The sequence below is a fragment of the Podarcis vaucheri genome (assembly GCF_965113315.1).
Source record: "Podarcis vaucheri genome assembly, chromosome: 16".
In the NCBI taxonomy this organism is placed as follows: Eukaryota; Metazoa; Chordata; class Lepidosauria; order Squamata; family Lacertidae; genus Podarcis; species Podarcis vaucheri.
Window position 1 is genome coordinate 30464448 of NC_138754.1, and position 19746 is coordinate 30484193.

General features: G+C 44.8%; 1 long non-coding RNA gene across 4 annotated transcripts; it reads right to left on the reverse strand.

Annotated features, from left to right (window-relative positions):
* Positions 1-728: 728 nt before the first annotated feature.
* On the reverse strand, positions 729-19377 carry LOC309521166. 4 transcript variants are annotated; one of them, XR_014214505.1, is made up of 4 exons: positions 19360-19377; positions 18015-18097; positions 16760-16857; positions 729-1789 (listed from the first exon to the last, which is right to left on the reverse strand). It is a non-coding gene; the product is annotated as an uncharacterized lncRNA (long non-coding RNA). The 4 variants fall into 4 exon arrangements; XR_014214506.1 differs by lacking the exon at positions 19360-19377 and adding an exon at positions 19296-19310; XR_014214507.1 differs by lacking the exon at positions 19360-19377 and adding an exon at positions 19049-19208.
* Between the last annotated feature and the right edge of the window lie 369 nt (positions 19378-19746).

Consider the following 19746-nt stretch of genomic DNA (forward strand, 5'->3'; position numbering starts at 1 on the left):
GAAAAGCTCTACTGAAATAACACCACCGTTTTATTAAGAGCTTTGCCAGCTTTTCATTTACTCCTTGCAGTTATGCTTTGGAGATTTAACTTTAGTAGTATGGACATTACCTTGGATTTACAGCTCTACAAAAGAAGCCATGGGCACAATTTACTAATAATCTGGTGCTTTGAGGCATTACTTCTGTCTGCTTTTAAAACAGATTGACTTGAAAGCACTAATTGCAGACATCAAATGTTTTAAGGCGTGAAATTCCACCTTGAGCATAAAAGCAGGATTTTCAACAGGAAATATTTTTAAGATAAATGCTTATACCAATGGGTTTTTATTACCTGTCTATTTCTGCATGACTGTCCCAGGAATTCCTACTAAAATGATGGAGAACATGAGGTCATGTTACCAATATAGGTATGCAGTTATACTAAAGTTTGTTCAGGGATCTTTGGTATAAGAAATGCATATTTTGGGTTTGATGTGATTTGAGTGCAGAATGTGCATATTCACTGGTCACTATATGAAATCCTTTGGATAGCTTCATATTCAGCTTGGAGACTATGCATATTGATCAGGCAATATATACACTATTCATTCTGTCAGTTTGTGCACATTCTCCGTTCAGCTCCTGTAAGCTGCAACATATGCAAGCTGCCAAACATTCCAGTCTTCGGCTAGTAAGACCCTGCAATTCACAGTGGTATAATCCAAGAAAATTATGTTTCCTGGCTGTGATTGATTGAACTTTTGCTTTCTGAGGCCTATTCCCCCCCCCAAAAGCCATACGTGTGTGCCATACATGAGAAGCCTCGTAATGTGTGTTTTAATTGGTAACTGCATTATCACATAGGTAAGATACGAGAGCTACAGGAGGACTTTGGTAATTGAAGGCAACCAATTTTGTTTCTGCTTTAAAATACTTAAATATGAAGCCGCCTTATAGAGAGTCAAATCATTGGCACATCTACCAAAGTACTTGCAGTGGCTCTCAAATATCATTAATGGGGAGGTTTTTCCCAGCCCTGCTCTGCGATATTCTTTTAAGCTGGAGATGCCAGGGATTGAACCTTGGACTTTGGGGCCATGCAGACCTTATTGCTTCTGCTACTGAGCATAATGTGCTATATACTACGTGCTACACTATGGTATATTTATAATTTGTCAGAAATACATCAGCCAAGAAGCTGTCATGGGGATTGTAAATTCTTAAAGGGTACGTTGGTTTCTGTAAGTTCAGTATCTATCCCAAATGCTTGCTTAATAAACCAATTTTTAAAATAGCTCAGATGGGGGTATACATACTTATGATTTCACTTTTAGTCCTTTGCATAGTACTTCTATATTTATAAAGCAATGTTTTGAAGCAATCCCAAGTTTAAGGGAAAGTATTTTTGTAAGTGTTGCAGTTTAAGTCCAAGAAATCCTTTTCACATAAGTCTAACATGCATTTATGCTTTGGCTTGAATGATTTGTCTGAAATACAAGACGCTAATGAAAAGTGCACCTTGGTGAAGTTCATCCTAGCCATCAGTGTTGTAGCATGTGCTGTGATCAGAACTGAAGTGATATATTGAAAGAAATTCAACCATAGGACTAACCTTGTGACCCCAGAAGAAACTTGTAAAGGCTGCAGCAGGTTTAACTTACTATTGTTGCCTTTTCTTGTGGTGTTTCAGCGTAGAGCACTCCCAAGGAAATATTTCTGCTTTTGTATTTGCTTTGTACTGTTGGTGCCTTAGTCATGTACCCCAAACATCCCGCACAGCTAATTTTAGTTAATGGTAAGATTTAAAACCTAAAACGAAAGCAAAATTTTATAAAGGTTTTCTGTATGTTGTTACATTATAACAACTAAACGTTTATATTGTGTGACAGATTTGTGATTTGTTTATTATAATATGTATAGAATGACTGAGTAGAAAAGGTTTATATTTCATCTTCTGTTGATGTAAACGTATATACTTTTTTTTTAATTAAATGTCTTTTTAGTATATGCCATCTGATTCTTGTACAAACAAATGTGAATAAATCATTAAATTGTGATCCTGGATTACCAAAGTAAGAAAGTATTGTGCATATGTAGAATGAATGTGGCAGCTGCCTTTCTTTAACAACAACACCAAAAAAAAACCAAGAACAAAATGTTAATTGAGGACACATGAAGATAATGTATTAAGATTTTCAGCACCCAAGTTAAAGCTGACTCTCTTAATTAACTTAAATCCATTTTTGCCTAAATAATAAACTAGCACTTCCAGGATTTAAAAATAGAAAAAGTAGTATAGTCCACTACTTATTATGTTCGGGTTAAGCTATTTACCAAATAACCCTGTGCTGAGGGACAGGGGGTGGGGTGGGCGGGGTGGAATATGTTGCCATTTTGCTTGCCGAACAGCCACAATATCCTATGTGCTCTTCCCCTTCCTGTGATAACAACTGCTGGAACAGCACAAAACACCAGGTACCCTCCCAATCTCCATGGAAGCACTGTCAAAGCCAACAAAGTAGGAATAGCCCACGTAGTGAGCTGAGAAATGCCTGCCAATGCACACCACTGTGTCACAACCTGGTGACACAGCCAGCAAGTGGCCAAGTCACCAGGCACCACTCCAGGCAGGAGTTTGAATCCCTTTTGCTCCTCTTGAGTACCATGTTGGAGCATAATATGCAAAAGGAAAAGAAGACAGCTCACACAATGCCCACATCACTTCCTGGGGCAGGGGACCTGCAGCCAACCTAGGTGCACACTCTTCGGGCAATATTCAAGAGCTGAGGGGGCGGGGAAACATTCCACACACGCCCCCACTCCGTAGCATGGCAGCAGTTGCTAATTGCATGGCGTGAGGAATCATGTGTCATGGAATCGATCCAAGGTAGAGTCCAATGTATACTTAGAGTAATAACTTGCAACATGTTGCAGGATTGATTCCCCAAAAATGGACCAGAGGCAATTGCATTTCATCCAGCTACTGAAGGCAAATGAGCATAATGGTCACAAATCCAATACAGTGTTACCTCGGGTTACATATGCTTCAGGTTACATACGCTTCAGGTTATGGACTCTGCTAACCCAGAAATAAGTACCTCGGGTTAAGAACTTTGCTTCAGGATGAGAACAGAAATCGTGCTCCCGACTGCACGGCAGCAGCGGGAGGCCCCATTAGCTAAAGTGGTGCTTCAGGTTAAGAACAGTTTCAGGTTAAGAACTGACCTCCGGAACGAATTAAAGTACTTAACCCGAGGTACCACTGTACATTCAGGATTGGCACTGTCCACAGGAAATTCAGTTGCAACAGACTTCACTTAAACTTACAGTAACTTAGAATAAGTCTAAACCTTGACACTAAGCATACTATGTACAGAACACCACACCAGAACGAGAAAGTGAAACCCAGGCTCCTCCTGGCCTATAATTATAGTCAGCATGAGCTTGACAAAAGAGATAACAGAACCAGTTTACGCCAGCTGTACTCCGCTTCTCTGAAGGAATAACCCAAACATCAAGAAGTTTCTGCTTGTTTCTTTCACACACAGAAGCTTCCAGTACCCTCTGGAATTAATTAGAATAGGAAAGATCTCTAGACATCAGATCAATACTTTCTGTACTAAGAAATGCAAACTGACAATCTGGTCTTCCGACGTCGTATTACACCTTCCACCTTCCTGACCTTGTTGGCTGGGGCCAAAGGGAGTTGGGAGTCCAACCCACCTGCAGCACCACAGGTTCCCCACTCCTGGCTTACACTTTGCATGTATGCGTGCTGGGTTTGAATCCAGGGTAGAAGACGAAGAAGAGTTTGGATTTGATATCCCGCCTTTCACTCCCCTTCTGGAGTCTCAAAGCGGCTAACATTCTCCTTTTCCTTCCTCCCCCACAACAAACACTCTGTGAGGTGAGTGGGGCTGAGAGACTTCAGAGAAGTGTGACTAGCCCAAGGTCACCCAGCAGCTGCATGTGGAGGAGCAGGGAAGCGAACCTGGTTCACCAGATTACGAGACTACCGCTCTTAACCACTACACCACACTGGCTCACCTAGGGAAGGGGGGGCTGAGGGGCAGGCACTCCTGAGCCAATCAGGAAGAGTGCTGCATGGGCCAACTGCCTTCCCCTGACAACTCACATGACCAATCCACCATCACCCTTGCTATTTGGCCTGACAGGCCTGCCTTTCTTGATAGCATCCCTGTCATCCAACTAACTGACTGCCTCATGTGCTGTAACAGCAGCAGCGCCCATTCTACTTGTCCATCCTGAGACATCGCCTACCTCACAATTCAGACTAGAGAACCCTTGCCCTTGACAGTTATAGCCATAGGGCAGCTGAAGCCAGATCAAACTAGAGGGAGGAGAGGAGACGGGGATCCCTGTCGGCCACACCCTAGCAACAACGAAATTGTGTGGCAAAATTAAAGCCTTTACCAAACATATGAAGGGCACCCTAAAAGGGAAAAGAAAAAGTGTGGAGTTCCTGCATAGTTACTCCTGTGCGTAGGGCAGCGGCAGACATCATGATAACAGGTGTAAAGTCCCTTCGGGCTCCAGTTCCCCTGGTAGGAGCACGTTCGCCTCACTGTTAGCACAACATCTAAAAACTCAGTAACAGTTTAATAAAATAGCAACCAGGGGCCTTAAAAGGATGGTCTTTACAATAGAAGACCATCAGGTATGGGAGACTCTCTGGACCAGGGATTCCAAAGTCCACGTGCACTGAAAAGAGGCTTTTTTCAGATTCTGCAAGAGGGAGGAATTATACCTTTTAAAAAAATTGACCCACCTCCTTGAGAAAAAGAAGTGGGAGAATAGCCATATTCCTACCATATTCTCCTCCTATAAGCCTATCTATAGGAAGGAGTTAAGTCTATAGATGAGGTGTGATGAATCTTTGTCCCTCAAGCTGTTGCTGAACTGCAACTCCCATCCTTAGTGGCCATTGGCTATGCTGGCTGGGACTGGCTGGAGTTGTAGTTCAGCAATATGTGGAGGGTCAAAGGTTCAACAAACCTCCAAATTATTCTACCACCGGCAGTTTCCATCTCAGGAGAACCACAACTGACTGACTGCAGGCTAGCCCTACATATCTTGAACTGGGTCCTAGAAACTTATGTCCAAAGCTTAGCCTAGTTTTTCAGGTTCTCCCGTCCCAAGAGAAACCTACTGCAAAACTGGTGGAAAAAGTCCACAATCACATGAACTTGGCAATTTGCTAATGAACTTGCTAATCCCATTGCAAACCACAGAAGGGGGATGGGGAATCTTTGACCCTCCAGATGTTGTCAAACTACAACTCCCATCGTCTGTGGCCATGCTTGCTGGGGCTGATGGGAGTGGAAGATCAGCGACAAATGGAGGACGAAAGGTTCCTCCACTCTGCTGTAGACCGGATTCCTGTTCCTCCTTATGGCACAAGTTTTCAAAGGGAAAAAAATAAGAGATTAATAGATATGAAAACATTCAAGATGGAAATATTAGCTCCTCGATGGCTGCAGCTGTATCCCCAGGAGACTCTTAATGCCTATAGACTTAAAAGGATGCTTGCCTGTATTGCTACCAGAAGCTATAGCAGAAAAATGAAGTAGCAGTGTGGAAATAATAATCACTGTGCAGATCTATTTTTAAGCTGCTTACACTGCTTGTTTAGCGGGTTGTCACTGGCATGCGAACCCTGCAGATTACAATCGCTCTCCCAGCTGCCAGAGAGGGCACTCAGCTTGCAATTGTTTGCTTTTAGAAAGTTGATGCTGCCACCCTCTTAAATTGGCTTTTAAGACAGCCAGCCAGCAATGTATACTGCATTAATATAATTCTGTGAAATGCATGAAGGTTCCCAGTTGTGAAGAATCGGGACTCATGTGGGTGTCCTGACTAGCTCAAACTGGGCTTCTTGAAGTTAAAAAACTGCTCTGGTTCCTTCTCTCACACTTCAAGTGGTATGCTGGAGCTGTGCAGGAAAGCTTAGAGCAGGGCTAGACAACCTATTTCTGGACTCCAGCTCCCATCATCCCTGACCAATGACCCTGCTGGCTGGGGCTGATGGAAGCTGGAGTCCAACAACATCTGGAGGGTCACAAGTTGCCTACCACCTGACTGAGACCTTGGAAGAAGAAGAACGGAGGCGGTAGCAACCCAGCTGAATTCTGTGAGGCCTTTGGGTGCGCGTTGCTGGTGGTGGATCTCTGCAGACTGTGGAGCCAGGTGCCATGGAGAACAAAGCGGGTGTGTTCCTCCAGATGCTCCTGAAGTATCACTTCCACCACCCTTTGGTCATGCTGGCTAGAGCTGATGGAAGTTGGGAGTCCAACAGCATCTGGAAGGAAGCCATCCCTGGACTAGAGGCTGAGTCACATGTAATGCCCTGGATATTCTCATGCAAGTGGTAGAGTCGCCATTTATCCATCACCAAAGAAGGCACTGCTTTGCCTGTATATACTCAATTTATATAAGAGACAGTTTTAGGGGGTGGGAATAGCCATAATTTAAATAGAATTGCAACAAGTTGTATCCTGTTCAGAGTACATCCATATGGTGCATTGATTAAAGTGGGTCAGCACTGAGTCAGCTACAAGAAAAGGACATTTCACTGTAATGTCCTGGGTGCCTGCTCAGTCTGCTGTCTAGATTGCTGATGGACATCTTCAATGATTCTGCTTCCCTCCTTTCTTAAGGTTCTGGGCTGGACAGTTCTCCAAACAGAGGGCTGTCCTCTGTAACGGAAGGCATACAGCCATCCTGGCTAGCAGTCTGCTCGCTTGAGTAGCGTCATGTGTGGAGTGACCAAGACAGTTAAGCACAGCAGCGGTAGCTATTGCAGTGTTTCTGCTATTAATTCATGGTCCATCACAAAAGGCTTGTGGCTTTACAAATATTGTACTCATCATTAGGGACAAGTCAGGGCCAAAAGAAATATGACCTGGAAGATATCCATGATCAGGTCTCCTAAAGTGCCCCCGCTCACACACTCCTTAGCAGAGATGAGGCACATGGGAAGCTGCCTTATATCAAGTCTGAGCAATGGGTCCATCCTGCTCAGTACTGCATACACCGAGTGGCAACAACCTTTCCCTTATTTTCAGAGGACATTCCCGGGTTTACCTGGAGATGCTTAGGATTGAACCTGAGACATTCTGCATACAAAGCAGACGCTCTACAACCGAGCCACGCCCTTTCCTAAACTTGTGGTCCTCTGTGGTTAAACAATAACTCCCATCTTTGCCAACCATGGGCTATATTGGCTTGAAGCTGATGGAAGGCGGAGTCCAACAACAACTGGAGAGTTACAGGATCCCTAGCCCTGGTTTAAAGCAACTGCGTGAGGATGGTTTTTATTGCAGCAGCGATGCTGGAAAATGTGTCAGACTGCTCACTTGTTAAGATCTTCTCTTGGGACCCTTCACAAGCTGCCTCTATGTTGCCAACTGAAGTGATACTAATAGGGTTTTTCTTATTACAGTGGTACCTCGGGTTAAGTATTTAATTCGTTCTGGAGGTCCGTTCTTAACCTGAAACTGTTCTTAACCTGAAGCACCACTTTAGCTAATGGGGCCTCCTGCTGCCGCGCCGCTGGAGCACGATTTCTGTTCCCATCCTGAAGCAAAGTTCTTAACCCGAGGTACTATTTCTGGGTTAGCGGAGTCTGTAACCTGAAGCGTATGTAACATGAAGCATATGTAACCCGAGGTACCACTGTATTATAGCAATAAGGAAGGATACAAATGTACAAATAGATTGTCCTTTCCCCATGCCATTATCCTGATCTAAATCACAACCCACCCACCCCTGAAGCTTCCTCTAGACCAGTGTTTCCCAACCTTTTTTGGGCAAAGGCACACTTGTTTCATGAAAAAAATCTCGAGGCACACCACCATGCCAGATGGGGAAAGGTCACTTTTTACTTATGTAAAAAAAAATAAAAAAATAGTAACAGCATAGAAGGTAATGGTTAGGCTAGCATCCCTCTTCCAAATATGCTAGGTTTTTATTTGCAGGGACTGTTCTACATGGGAAAGCATTCAGCACTGTCATTCTCCCATCTGCCATCTGAATTGGTACTATTCTGGGTCAACTTACTCTGCTGCATGTGTAGATGAAAATGGCACCAAGTGTGGGGGAGGGGGCAGAACAGGTTTCAGATACAGGATATTAAGCATACACGTACTTCAGATTGAACTGGTTGCTTGCTTTGCAAGTTTTCATTTCCCAAATGACTGCCTTGGCAAGCGCAATACCTACCAGGCTCAACGCCGGTCTTGCACTGCCGCTTCCCGCGCTCTCAAGGACCCGGGAGGAGGAAGGCGTGAAGGGAATCCCGAAGGCGCAAAAACCTCGCGCATGCGCAGGCCTTCCGCCTGCGACAGCCCAGTAGGCCGGCCGAAGCGAGCGGCGATGGGATGTGGGAGGGAGCTCGCTTGCCGCCCCGCGTGTGCCTATGTGGGGCACGTTACAGCCCCGTGACGTCAGCGCCACGCAGGCAGCCAGGCAGGCAGACGGCGAGAGCCCCGCACTGGGTGGCCTCTCCTCGCCGCCGCCGCCCCGCCTCTCGCCGCCCGACTCGCCCGCCTCCCTCCCACGGCACACCAGGCAACGTCTCGCGGCACACTAGTGTGCCGCGGAACACCGGTTGGGAAACACTGCTCTAGACCATGGGTAGGCAAACTAAGGCCCAGGGGCCGGATCCAGCCCAATTGCCTTCTAAATCCGGCCCGCGGACGTTCCGGGAATCAGCGTGTTTTTACATGAGTAGAATGTGTCCTTTCATTTAAAATGCATCTCTGGGTTATTTGTGGGGCACAGGAATTCATAATATTTTTTTCAAAATATAGTCCGGCCCCCCACAAGGTCTGAGGAACAGTGGACTGGCCCCCTGCTGAAAAAGTTTGCTGACCCCTGCTTTAGACTCAGTTTGTAAAAGGACACACACTTTTATCGTGTCTGTATTCTTGCCTCCCAGTGAGAGTACTGGAAGGAGAGTGGGTGGGCAGGGCGTTGGGGGGGGGGATTTAGATCAGGAAAACAGCACAAGTGGAGGAAAGCTCCAACTTCCCCTCCTCCAGTAGCACTGCTTTAATCAGAATTGGAGTTGCTTTCCACAAGTGCTTTAAAAACCGTGAAACATGTTGCAGCATTTAAGGGCTTGCGCAAACTAAAAATTAGAAAATGTGTTGGGAGTGGCCTTTGCAAAAAAAAAGGAAAGGGAGGAAGGAGGTCTAGAAAGTAAGGAAAATAGTAGCTGGGTGAGGTCACTGGATTGATGGCTATTTGCATACTTTTGCTCACAGATGCTAAATTTAAGAGCCCCCATTATACAGTATTGTCTCCTCTGTAAACAGGTTCTGCTTGCAGCAGCAGCTGCAAAGATAGATGCAGCCGTGACATCCAAATAAGGAAAATTGTGTTCTCTGTACATCAGAAATGGGTTCTAGTTGTTCCGAAGGCTGCTTCAATAAATGCAGAGCTATAATTACAGCATATAATTAGATGGACCAGAATCCTTTGCACTAGCACCAGAGGAAGAGGTTTAGGTTGGAGAAGTACGATGTGGGAGACTCCTTTCAAATGCCTGTTAGTTTTGGCTGCTAGAAGTCAATGATGGTCTGTGACTCATCTAAGTGGTGCATGATGTATGCCCCCCACCCCCACCCCAAGAAAAAATCTCCAGACCCGGCCCTATTGTTAGAAAGAGAGAGGGAGTCACCTCGGTGGCAGAAATGGGAAGTGGTGGGTATGTGTTGGAGGGCAGAACAGTGTGGCCCCACGTAGCCCCCGCCCTGTGCCTCCTAGGCTAGGCTGCTGCCTTCTGGGAATGTGGTCCTGTCCACAGTCTACTTTACAAACAAAAAACCTGACATATTTATTTTCACATGCTTTGTACAAGCAAGTCACTGCTATTCAGCGCAAGCAGATAATGCAATGAGCAGATACAGGGAAATGATGCAACAATGATAATTCAGCATCTATAAGTGGGAAAATAACAAAAGTAATACACATTGATCCAGTGCTTTTTTCTTAAAAACAATGTTTAGGAGTACTCTTATTTTGACTCAAGAAAATCACCATTTTATAGTTCAAATTGGGGAAAATAGATACAATAAATGGACAAAAGTACAAAGATTCACAAAATGTTTAGGGGTATGCATACCCTCAGAAAAAAAGCACTGCATTTATCCCTCACTTCCCTAGGGCTCACCTGGATAGACTGGTGGGGGAACTGTCACCGTTAAATGGTCAGACTTGGGAATTGGAAAAATATCCAATTTGAATCTTTTACCCCTGTCACAGAACTAGAATTCACAGAGTTCCCCGAGAAGAGGGAATGACTGCTAAACCACTGTGGAAATCATACCTCTGTGACAGGGGTGCTAAATCCTGGGGGTCCAACCCTCCCCCCCCCATATTTTGCAGCGACAGGAGGAGGAGGAGCCACTGAAGCCACGCTGCCACTGTGTTCAGCTCCGCCCCTGGCTCCTCTGACATCCTGGCACAGTGGCGTAGCGTGGGGGGTGCAGGGGGGGCCGGCCACACCGGGCGCAACATCTGGGGGTTAGGGTTAGGGGGCGCAAATCCATGGGTTAGGGGGCGCAAATCCACAGGTTATGGGGCGCAAATTACTTGCCTTGCCCCGGGTGCTGACAACCCACGCTACGCCACTGTCCTGGCATGACATCAGGGCGTCGCACATGCAACATGGGCACCCCCAATCTTGCTCACAAGTTGGCGACTCTGCTTAGCACCCTTGAAAAACTACAGTTCCCAGGATCCTTTGGGGGAAGCCACAACGGTTTAAAGTGGTATGAGGCTGTTTTAAGTGCATAGTGCATAAGAGGCCCTACTTCCGTCCCCATCCTCTTTGCTGCTGAATCTCAACACTGAGACTACGAAGGAGGAAGCTGCCAGCCAGTGCCAGCCTATGAGCTGTTTGTAAGTAAGAAGGCAGGCTAGCAGGGGCTAGTGAAAGAATGCCCCGCCCGCCTTAAAAGTGGGCATCTCCTTCTGGAAGCACTGGCTTGGCTGGCCTGCTTTTTAAAAGAACTATTCTAGGGTGGATGTCAGAGCGAGGTTACTTGCGAAGGCTGCCTTGCCAACAACACATAACGTGGCTTGTGACATCTGCGGGGCAACGAAGAACATAATGTTTCCTTGTGAGGGACAGAATGTTGGTGGTTCTGTTGGTCGTTGGTGCGTCTGCAAGGCCATTAGCTACAGGATGGCAAAGTGCAGCAACCCTTTGGCTCAGCTCTTGATGCAATAATTATATGTTTAAATGGTTTGAAACGCCACCAGCTTTTTTTCGCTGCCGGCTGGTGAGATGGAGGGAGAGGCGGAAAGAAAGGGTGGGGGGGAAATGCATTTAATTTATGGCCAGAGAGAACAATATAGAAAATCTGTTGCTGTGGTAGCATGCTATCTTACCAGTCCGTTGGCTGCAAATAGGAGATAGGCAGTTTTTCACACTACTAAGAAATTGTCAAACGGAGGGGTGGCAGAAACAGGGGGGGAACATCTTTCTTTTATTTACAGACTTGCTTACTTAGAAGCAAGTCATTCTGTGTTCAGTAAGGACAGGGGGAGAAATGCGACTCAGTTTGCATTTGTAGGCAAACCCACCTCGCTAATCCACACTTTCCAAGCCAATTACCAAACCAAAACACAGCCACCTTTGGAAATCCACACTTCCCCAAGTTTTGCAGTGCAGTTATTCGGCCAAGCATGGGGTAATGTGTCCACTGAAATGCATATATTAGTGAAAGTACAGGTGAAGGTACCCCTGACCATTAGGTCCAGTTGCGGACGACTCTGGGGTTGCATGCTCATCTCACTCTATAGGCCGAGGGAGCCAGCGTTTGTCTGCAGACAGCTTCTGGGTCATGTGGCCGACATGACTAAGCCGCTTCTGGCGAACCAGAGCAGTGCACGGAAACGCCGTTTACCTTCCCACCGGAGCGGTACCTATTTATCTCCTTGCACTTTGACGTGCTTTCAAGCTGCTAGGTTGGCAGGAGCAGGGACCGAACAAAGGGAGCTCACCCCATCGTGGGGATTCGAACTGCCGACCTTCCGATCGGCAAGCCCTAGACGCTGTGGTTTAGACCACAGCACCACCTGCGTCCCATTAGTGAAAGTAACATACATTATACTGGAGGAATTGCTCTGAAAAAATGTGCATACAGTATTAGGGAAAACTGCATGCAAACATGTATATCAGGAGAAATTTGTATTAAAATGTGGGTGGGTTTTTTTATAAGGACTTAAAAAAATAAATAAATTGCAGACTGATATGGAAACAGGAGACGTGAACTTAAGGCTGAAAACTGAGAAGCTGAAATTGGCAGATTCACCCATCGCTAATGGTCAGTGGGGACATACTCCCTGTTAAGTGTGGACCTTTGGCTGAATGTGAATTGTGAACCCCACTCGCTTCTGTTAATTCGCCCTTGTCCAACTAATGCTCTCCCATGCTTTCTCCTTCCTAAACCAGATGATTCCCTCTGCAATTGATGCAGCTCCCCTAAAGCACAGGGAATCTCTGGATTTAGGGCCACTTTGATCTGTGGAACTGGCACTGCTAAAGGTGCCACATGATACTTATTCTGCATTGGTAAGAAATCGATCTTCTTGTGCACCTGCACTCCCTGTCCATTGACATCAGGCAGGCGCCTTCACTGTCCTCTTTCCAGCTCTGGCTAAAAACTTTTTTGTCTAGCCAAGCTTATCCAGACACATAGAATATTGAGAGGCATTTTAATCTGGCTTTTAGCTTACCATTTATTTTAATTATTTTTAAATGTTTTATATACAGTAGTTGCTTTAAAATGTTTTTACTGATAATTCTATTGTTTTACAGTGGTACCTCGGGTTACCTATGCTTTAGGTTACATACGCTTCAGGTTACAGACTCCGCTAACCCAGAAATAGTGCTTCAGGTTAAGAACTTTGCTTCAGGATGAGAACAGAAATCATGCTACGGTGGCGCGGCAGCAACAGGAGGCCCCATTAGCTAAAGTGGTGCTTCAGGTTAAGAACAGTTTCAGGTTAAGTACGGACCTCCGGAACGAATTAAGTACTTAACCCGAGGTACCACTGTATTCTATTTTTACAAATTGCTCTGATGCTGTTGCTTTGCTTACAATTAAACGGTGTAAAATTATTGTGGAACAATTTTTTTTTTAAAAATTATCAGAGTTTAATACCACATTTCAGCCAGGTCCATAAAACGCTCAAGGAGGGTATAAAGTAAGGCTGGGGAGGGGTGTGATCAGGGGAAAAGGTGGGTAGCTGAGGTGAAGCTGTGGCCTAAGGAGATTCTTGAGGGTCAGATATGTAGGCTTTGAGGGCCCCAGGCCTGAGGATCCCCAACCCGGCAGTATAGTCAACCAGTGCTAGGCAAAGTAAAGGTAAAAAAAGGTCAAGAACCCCTGGACGGTTAAGTCCAGTCAAAGGCGACTATGCGGTTGTGGCGCTCATCTTACTTTCAGGCCAAGGGAGCCGGAGTTTGTCCACAGACAGCTTTCCGAGTCATGTGGCCAGCATGACTAAACCGCTTCTGGCAGAACACCGTGACAGAAACCAGAGCGCACGGAAACGCCGTTTGCTTTCCTGCCACAGCGGTGCCTAGTTATCTACTTGCACTGGTGTGCTTTCAAATTGCTAGGTTGGCAGGATCTGGGACAGAGCAACAAGAGCTCACTCAGTCTTGGGGATTCGAACCACTGACCTTCTGATTGGCAAGCCCAAGAGGCTCAGTGGTTTAGACCACAGCGCCATAATTGGCAAAGGATGGGTTGTAATATGACTGCCTGCTGATGAACCTATCAGAGTCTAAGAGCAGCATTCTGCACTAGCTGCAGTCTCCAGTGAAGCCCAATGTAGAGGGCATTGCAGCAATCTAAGCAAAAGTTTACAAGAGCATGCAGCAGAATGGCAAGGCTATCGTGGTCCAAGAATGACCACAGCTGGTCTCACCAACTGGAGTTGGCACCAGGCCCTCCCTCCCACCTGGTTCTTAAGTGGCACTGCTGGATCCAGGAGTACTTGCCTCCCAACTATGAAGCTGATGCTCTTAGGGGGAATGTGACCAAGGGCAGGTCATACATCCAGTTTCCCAGGAAACCCAGCCAGATGGGCGGGGTACAAATAATAATAATAATAATTATTATTATTAATTATTATTATTATTATTATAATATTATTATAATATTATTATAATATATATAATATTATTATAATATTATTATTATAATATTATTATAATATTATTATTATTATAATTATTATAATATATTATTATATTATTATTATTATTATTATAATTATTATTATTATTATAATAATTATAATTATAATTATTATAATTATTATTATAATTATTATTAATAATTATTATTATTATTATTATTATTATTATTATTATCCGTCATGAAAACTGCCCATCGGTACACCCTCTGTCTTAACAGGCTTCAGCTTCAGTTTATCAGCCCTCAACCAACCCATTATTGCCTCCAGAGCTGTTGTTAGCCCCTCCTTCTATGATAAATGCTTGCCCATTAAAAAACCCTGGTTGTAGATGAATTATTTTTGCCTATACAGTGGTGCCTTGGTTTTCGAACGTAATCAGTTCCGGAAGACCATTCGACTTCAAAAACTTTGGAAAACAGAAACCTCAATAGCCGACAGCTATCTTGGACTCAGTGGAAGCCACGTAGCGTGTTTGACTTCTGAGGTTTGTTCGAAAACTGAAGCATTTACTTCTGGGTTTTCAGCGTTCGAAATCCGAAACGTTTGACTTCTGAGACGTTCAAAAACCGAGGTAGCACCGTATAATGATTTATCATTTTTAGCAGACATACAAAAAAAAAAAGACACAGCAAATTCCACCACAAGATGGAGCCATCGTAATACTATATCTATGCATGATGGCCTATTGCTATAACCATGTTGTCTGGATCCCACCAGCAAGACATGTCGTAGTACAGTGGTACCTCGGGTTAAAAACACCTCGGGTTACAGACTCTGCTAACCCAGAAGTAGTACCTCGGGTTAAGAACTTTGCCCCAGGATGAGAACAGAAATCGTGTGCCGGCGGCGCAGTGGCAACAGGAGGCCCCATTGCTAAAGTGGTACCTCGGGCTAAGAGCAGTTTCAGGTTAAGAACGGACCTCCGGAACGAATTAAGTTCATAATTAGAGGTACCACTGTATAGAGAAAGCAACAAAGGGTATTGAGGCACACTAAAGAATAACACATCTATTATGGTATAATCAGGGACGCGGACTTATAAAAAATATTAGGGGGGGGGCGGGAAAGCTCATGAATAATAAATAAGCTCATGAATATGCAAATAAAGGGGCGCCGCCTCCTCGTGAGCGAATAGGGGAGAGCGTGCTGCGCCTATTAATCAGCTCCGGAACAGCTGATATGCGGGAAACGTGGGGCTAGCCGGAGAAGAGAGGGCGAGCCCCCTCCGCTCCGGCCCTAAACCGCTGAAACCGCCAGGAGGAAGGAAATTCCCCCCGGCAGTGCCTTGGCAGTGGCGGTGGTGCTGCGAAGCAGCGAGGCAGGAGCCCCCGCCCCCGGGGATTCCCTAATCTCGCGGGGGACGGCCGGGGCTCTCCGACTAGGGCGCGCGGCTGGCTGGCGAGGGAGCAGGTGGGGAGGAGGCGGGGGACGGCGGCGGCGCTCTGCTGGAAGGGCGCCCGAGATTATTGGGGGGGCTGAGCCCCCCCAAAATTTTTTTTTAGGGGGCTCGAGCCCCCTCAGGCCCCATAGAGTCGGCGCCTATGGGTATAATATGCTCTCAGCCCCAGCCAGTGTGGCCTAAGCTCAGAGATGTCGGGAGTTGTATAGGAATGCAGGGGAGATAGGATGTTGCCTTATACTGAGTTTATACCATTGGTCTGTCCAGCTCAGCAGTATCTACACTGATTGGCAGCAGATCTCTTGGATTTCAGGCAGAGACGCTCTCCAAGCCCTACCTGGAGACGCTAGGGATTAAACCTGGGACCTTCTGCATGCAAAGTCATTGCTCCACCACTGAACTATGGCCCTTAAGATGATGACAGGTGGGTGCCCTGTCTCCCTAACATAAATCCTGGCTATTCCCCATGGCTGTGCCCTTTAATCTGAATGGCAATTGAACCTGCTCTGCTTTATTTATAAAACTGCCTTTCAACAAAAATGGTGGCAGGGTTTAACAACAAAAAATTAAAAGGTAATGTAAATCATAATACAAAATAAGGAAAATGTTTTTTTAAAAAATTCTAGTAAAGTACATAAGTAACAACAAAAATGACTTAATCCTTCAGACTCAAAGCTTGACAACAAAATGTGAGTTTTTACCTGACACCAAAGAGAATAAAAAGTTAGGTCAAAGTCATTCCAAAGATGACAGAGTCACCACCACAAAGGCTCTTCCACAGGCCCGCACAGAACTCATCTCATTTAAGACAGGGACCACCCAGAGACTGTCTTTCGTTGATCTTAACACACCAGGTTGATATTGGAAGTGTTAAGAGGACCCCAGCTATTCAGGGCTTTAAATGCCAACATAAGCCCCATGAATTGAGTGTGGAACGTTGGATTATTGATCCTAATGAAGTGGTCCAGCATTAAATGTAGTGTAGTGAATTAGCAAAGAAGAGCCTTTGAAAAGGTCTCAAGACCCCTTCCCATGCTGAGTGGTGCATCCATCTTTCAGGGGACCCACTGTGCATGTGGTAAAGAGTGACATCATAAGTGCTTACAAGTAGGGCTTTTAAGTCATGTGCATCAACCTACCTTCCCATAGTATGGGCATCCTGAACCTGCCGTCAAGTCTTCCTGTAATTTTTTGGCCGTGCATTGCTTGGCATAGGACACTGTGGCTGTGGAGATTCCTAAAAGTAAAGGTGAGGAAAGCTCTTTGAATTATGCCAAATGTATATGAAGGTAAAGATGCATACTTTATAAGGCAACAGAAAAGTAGCTAACTTCCTGCTATAAAGCACGTCGCCAACACTGGTGCAATGGTACCTTTGAGGTCTTTTTTTAAAAAAAACACAAAAAGCTTTTGTACTGCTGAATTGATTATAATTGTTTCATTGTAGATGTTTTAGTTGTATTTTTTATTTGTTATTATTTGATTGCTATATGCATACCTTCTGTGCTATACAACTTCTCTAAATAAATAAATAACATTAAAAGGTTACAAGTTCATAATCTTGCAGATTAAAAACCGTTACCTGTTCCAGATGTTTATTTTCCTTACGTTATTGAGCTTCACTTCACATAAGGGGGCTTCTTAACGCATTGACGTGGCCATGAAGAGGAAATGCATCATCAAAAGATGCTGATTTGTATAACATTTGCATATGCTAATTTATATTCATAGATTTACATTTTAAAATAATTCATTTTGTTTAAATATAAACTTCTCCAACTTAGACTATGTAATAGCAAGGAGACAACACAAATCAGGAGTTGGGGGCTTCGTTTATGTAGCCAGTTTCACAAAAGATTTTCTCCCAAAGAATCCTGGGAATTGTAGTTTACCCCCTCAAAGAGCTATAATTCCCAGCACTGTTAACTACAGTTCCCAGGATCCTTTGAGGGAAATCATGAACTTTAAATGTTTGGCATGTGCGCAGCCTGTGTAATCTTATGCATAACTATTTAAGAAGGAAGTCCTTACTGTGTCCTGTGTAGACATATCCATGGGAAAGCATGCATAGGATCGTAGCCTTACAGTGCAAGCCTATTCCAGCCTATTCAAAGTAAGTCCCTTTGGCTGCTGCCTAAATTAGATAAACAAAGAGCAAAATATACATCAGGAGACTTAGTATGGTCAGTATTGAGTATACACTTCCAGAGTTAAAGCAAAATACATTACTTCTGGTGAATGAGTCACCATAGCTGCTAGTGGGGCGTGAAAATTTGTGCCCTGGTTTTTATTTTTGTTTTATATCTACCCATGTACTACCTGAAACCAGAGGGGCACATTGGTTGCCAGATGTGACATTTTTTAACCTCCCCACCCCCACTATAAAGATTTTACCTGAAGGACATGAAGTTGATGAAGGCTGGCAGACAGGGGTCCTCTTCATCAGATGTACTGTTGTTATTGAATTACCAGTTTATCTGGGAAGGGCAGGGGGTTAAATGAAGAGGCCAGAAGGAAAGGATATAGAAAAGTACAGTCAGTGATAATTATTAAGAGCAGCCATTCAGGGAAAGCACACAAAACAATTGTGTTGAAACAGACATCCTGGTAACAGCAAGTCAATTACCGGTAACAAATGTAGTGTGATAAAAATCCACAAGTGAAAGCATTGAGCCTTACGAATGATTAATTGATGTATTATATTGATATATAAAAACACAACCAAAACACTCAACATCTCTCCCTCTATATTATATATTACAGCAAAAATAGGACAAAAATTGACAGTTCAATTTCAGCCTGAGAAGTTTACAAAATAATCACAGTGACTCTTCACATGGGCAGTGGTAGGTGAAAACCATACAAAATACTCCTCTGGAATTTGTCTTCACATATTTCCTTGACAAAGAGAAATTAATGGTTGTTATCTTATGATAAATCTTTAATAAAAGTAAAGAGAAATTATCTAAACGTGTTGGGAATCCACACAGTGAACTTTGTTTCTATAACAACCCAAAGTTGAGCGGCACCATAAAGCATTAGCGTTTGTGGACTTCATCAAAGCATGAATTGTTATCCTTAAGATTATCCGTGCAAATAGTTGCCAGCGTAGGAGCCAACTCCTAGGGGCCAAGGTCTCTTTAGCCCTCCCAATAAAATATTTGATGGGACCGCACCCCCCGCAAAAAAGTTGATGGGCATTGCCATTCAAACTGTGTGCATGCAACGTGTCTTCTGATTATGTGGGGCAAGGTTTACCTGCCCTCCCCCCAATAATTTATTCAAGATGCTGCTTTTTAAAGGGCTGTAAAGAGCTGTGTTATAATATGCATCATTCCTGGGGCATTTTAATGTTAGCTGTTATTAATAAGTGCAATAAATAGATCATCTGCTAATTAACACGTAATGTCATTGAAAAAAAACTTTACCCATATTATTTATTTATATTTGTATACGGCCCTCAGTAGATCTCAGGCAGCTCACACAACATAAAAATACTGGATAAAAACCACACAAAATACGTATTTATCTATGTGTTCTGCATTATTATTGCATTCCGCACACGCCGCCTTTGCAACAACTGAAACGTTGTTGTTTTTAACTAAGGGGGGAGTCTGTAACTCGTGATTGGCAAGTTGCGGCGGCAAAATTTCACGTCTATTATTTATACAGTACTGTATTTATATATTCATTTAACGGCTACAAACTCCCGCCTTTCCCAGAGGCGCATGCGCCTTGCCTCAAAGTCCGCGCGCGGGCCAAACGTCGCCGTACTGCCCCTCCCCCCGGCCCACAGCGCTTATAAACGGCAGCGCGCAAGCCTCGCGCGCCTTAGTTGCGCGCGTGCGCCTCGCCTCGAAAGTCCGCGCGTGAGGGACAGAAAGCGCTAAAAGGGGGCGGAGCCCAAAAGAGCGTGTGCAAAGCGGAGGGGGGGTTTAAAAACCACGAATCCACGTTTTTTAACGGCGGCTCAGGAGCCTCAACTGCGCGCGCACCAAGTGTGGGCGGAGTTAGAGAGAGAGATGGGGAGGGGGGCGGAGAGGGCAAGGCAAATCACGAGTCTTTCTCGTCGAAGCGCGCGCGCTCGAGAGGGGGGGAGGAGCCAAAACGCGAGAGTTCTCTCCAC